General features: G+C 37.2%; 1 non-coding gene across 1 annotated transcript; it reads left to right on the plus strand.

The window, feature by feature from the left end:
* The first annotated feature begins 3,202 nt into the window (after positions 1-3,202).
* Positions 3,203-3,285, plus strand: LOC113354846. The gene has a single exon (XR_003362054.1). It is a non-coding gene; the product is annotated as a small nucleolar RNA Z102/R77 (small nucleolar RNA).
* The last annotated feature ends 414 nt before the right edge of the window (positions 3,286-3,699 follow it).

Genomic DNA, 3,699 nt, shown 5'->3' on the forward strand with positions numbered 1-3,699 from the left:
CAGTCAATAGTAGCAGCTCATCAAATCCAGATCTGAACCAAATTCTAATCAACCCCATCACTGATTCAAGTTACACAAAACCAAATTTCTTCTCGGTAACAATCAACGGCGGCCCTAACTCAAGTTTCCTTCAAATCTTCATCACATAACTCAATTCTTCCATCTCTAGAAGTTCTCGATTCATCAAAATCTTCTTCTCAATCTAGAACCTCATCCCAATTCCCATAACCGAACCCTAGATTTCAAAAAAAAAATAAAAACCCCCCCGAATCTCAATGTTGAGCTGAAAAAAACAAACCCTAGATTTCAAAATCAAAATCAAAATCTCTGAGCTCAATTGGGTACGATGAGTTTGTGGTTGAATGGTTGATGTTTTAGCTGGGTAGAGTCTGAGTTGACAACCGAAATAGTGAAATTCTATGGGTGATTTGGATGAATTCTGGCAGTAAATGGTACCATTGCTCTGTGAGGTTCTGTTTGAGTGAAGACAAGAGTTTTTGAAGTTAATTCAAGCATAGATGCAGATGAAGAACTCAGGGAGGAGATGGAAATCGAAATGAGGGTTTCTGAGCTTCAACTGAAAACAGAGATGGGTTCGATTGATTCCCTCAGATAGATAGAAGACATGAGCAGATTTATGAAGAACTAGGGTTCTATTGTGTTGGAGGATTGATAAAATCAGAGCTAGGGTTTGTGTTGGATGTATGATTCTTTGATAGATTTGAAGATTTGAATTGATTAAAGGGGAAGCTGAGCTCGATTTCAATCATAAGAAGATGGGTTTAGTGGTAATTGTGTGGTTGTATGCTTGTTGTTAGGGTTCAGATGAAGAAGTATAATGTTGATATTCATGGTTTCGGTTTGATATTGAAGTTTTGAAGACCGCTGCTGCTATAGATGAATGTAACTGGTGGTGTTAACTGTTGCCATCAGTTGAGAACAAAAACAACAAGTTTTGGAGATTCAGGATGTAAATGACAGAACTGGTGATGAAGAAATGAAGAAGTGAATGGAGTTAGCTGAGTCTGGTGTTCGACTTGAGCATGTTGAGGGAATGTTGTTGTTGTTTGAAACAAATAATGGAGTTAGCTGAGTCTGGTGCTGGACTTGAGCTGAGTGATAGCCATGGTCAAATATGTGCAGGAATGGAATGTTGCTGTTACAGGATATTAACTTGATGCAGAGAATGAGATGGATATGAAATAGGCAGTAGGGGCTTGGTTATGTTCAAGAATCTCTAGAGAGGTTGATATTAAGATTAAAGCTATGAAAGATGATGGTAATGTAGTGTTTATAGCAGCAGGATATGAACAAGAAGACATGGAAGAATGTAATGTTGATGGAAGTGGTACTGGTTATATGCTGAAATGGTGGTACTGAGAATGGAAGTTGGATAATGTGCAGCTGAAAAGGAGGATGTTGCTGTGATTATTGGCGTGATGCAGTAGTGGTGGATATTGACCGAGAGTTAGAAGAGTTTTTCGCGGGATTAATGGATGCTTTTACAGCTGCGAGATAAGCAAGAGAAGACAAAACCAGTGCCACTGATGCTTTTACGTCAAGCCTGGCTTGCCAATATTCATGTTCAATTACTCTGATCGAAAAATCCATGGAATATATGAAGCTGCAAGCAATGGGGAAATAAATATCAACCCATATGGATGGAGTGAAGGTGGTCAAGCAAACTCAATTCCCTGCACGGGTATCTCAATGTAACTGCTAGAATTTATTATTTTCTTTGGTTATTAACAGGCAATGGGATTTTTTCTTTGTTGTTGTGAAATTAGGGGTTATGTAGAAAAATTTGGGCTTTCACTGAACCATATAGTTGTGTTTTAATGGTTTTATGGATATGTCTTTTGTAGATCAACAATTGAGATAAATACAGCAGAACAAGAAAATGTAGATTATAATGTACAGGTTTGGGCCTGCTAAAGAGAATCGTATTCTCTACTCACTGCAACCAATGGTCTTTGATTTAGGAGCTTTATTCGGAGCCAACTGATGCAGTTCCCATCTTGGTAGACCATGTAAGTTGTCTCCTTCATCTAGTACAGAAGCATACAACTCAGTATAGTGAGACATCTAAATTAAATATGTTATGGTCTGATATTTTTGGGTTACTCTTTCGTAGTACTTACCAGATATGTTGGAAAATGTTTGTAGGTACAAAGTTTTGGAATTAGAGTTACTGATCATGTGTAATCTGAGAATTTAGGAGAAGATAAGAGGATTTTGCATGGCTACATATAGTTCCCAATTCTCAGGCTGTGGCGCATGAAAACATTATTGCGAGGCAACGACAGTTAAGAAAAAGGAATTTAGGTAACTCACTCTGTCTCTCTCTTTCTCTTAGTTATTTAGATAACTAATTTCAACTTATAGTTGATTCTTCCTGCCAATCTTACATGCTCAAGAGTTACGGCAACAATGCAACTTAGTTACATAACCACTTCTAGGACAATGATATTGCTAAGGGAGCTAGTATTGCTTTGTGCAATGATGTTGTGCTTATTTTAGTATGGGTGAAAAAGCTGTGTTTGACCTTTACTGTTTTGTTGTAGGAAGACTGGTGGAGATGAGGAATGGATGATAGCTACTGCAGCTTACATGAAGCTTAAATGGCAGGGCATTCAGAAGAAGGTTGTCTTTCTCTTAGTTCTTTGTTACTGTTATTACAGATCTCAACACTTTCCATTGCACATGGTGAGCTCCTTATTCTTATTAGTGTGAATTAGTGCATATGTTGCTTTTTCACATTATCAAATAAATTGTTCAAACTTGCCTTTCAAATGAGTGAATCATTTTATCAGAAGAATATTTTAGACCATGCCTTTGATGTACAAAAATGGGATCAGTTTATTCATAATATGATCGGCTCATAGTTTGCTTGAGGATGAACTGTGAGCTTATACAATCATTCTTTTTTGTTTCAGTTTATGAAATGGTGGTACTGAGAATGGAATATCGGTACCTATTAGCTCGTGCAAAGTCAATGAAGTTCAAGGATGGATACATGATTTCTTCTGGTCAGCTAATTTACGAGTACATTGATTCAGCCGTTAGACACGTCCTTCTTAGACTGGTCAGTTTCTACACCATTTATTGTTACTAACTTAAACTGTATCTTTCATTAGTATATTAATTGTTGTTTGGTTTACTTTTATTTGTTTCATTTTTGTTTAGAGTGAGACAGTGGAGAGTATGAGGTGATGATTAGATAATTTCCTATTGGTTTGATTGTCGAAACAGTGACATAAATGTATTCCGTCTATCTGATCATTCTCTCCAGTCCTACTAAAGAGCGCCTTTTTTTCTGTTTTACTTCTTTTGTTGTGTGCCGAGTTAAATTTTCTTTATTTCTGGAAATTCCGTTCATCTTCTAACTTAAAGTTCATTGTTGTTTGTTTTGTTGAGCAAGGTGTTATTGGCATCAAGGTCAAGAACATGTTGGATTAGGATCCTAAAGGAAAGAATGGTCAAATGACTCCATTTCCTGATGTTACCATCCACCAACCTAAGGTTGAAGAAGACTTCGTCAGGCCTTCAATGATGGACCGAAATAGAAATGGCAGTTCCCCCACAAATGATAGTAACTTGAATGGGATGCGGTTTCCATATTCATTATGATCTGGCATACAGTGTGTGATTACTGCTCATGTGGATGATGCTTATGTCTACATGCCAACTTCAGAGTTC

This window comes from Papaver somniferum, chromosome 2 (assembly GCF_003573695.1).
Source record: "Papaver somniferum cultivar HN1 chromosome 2, ASM357369v1, whole genome shotgun sequence".
Classification (NCBI taxonomy): domain Eukaryota; kingdom Viridiplantae; phylum Streptophyta; class Magnoliopsida; order Ranunculales; family Papaveraceae; genus Papaver; species Papaver somniferum.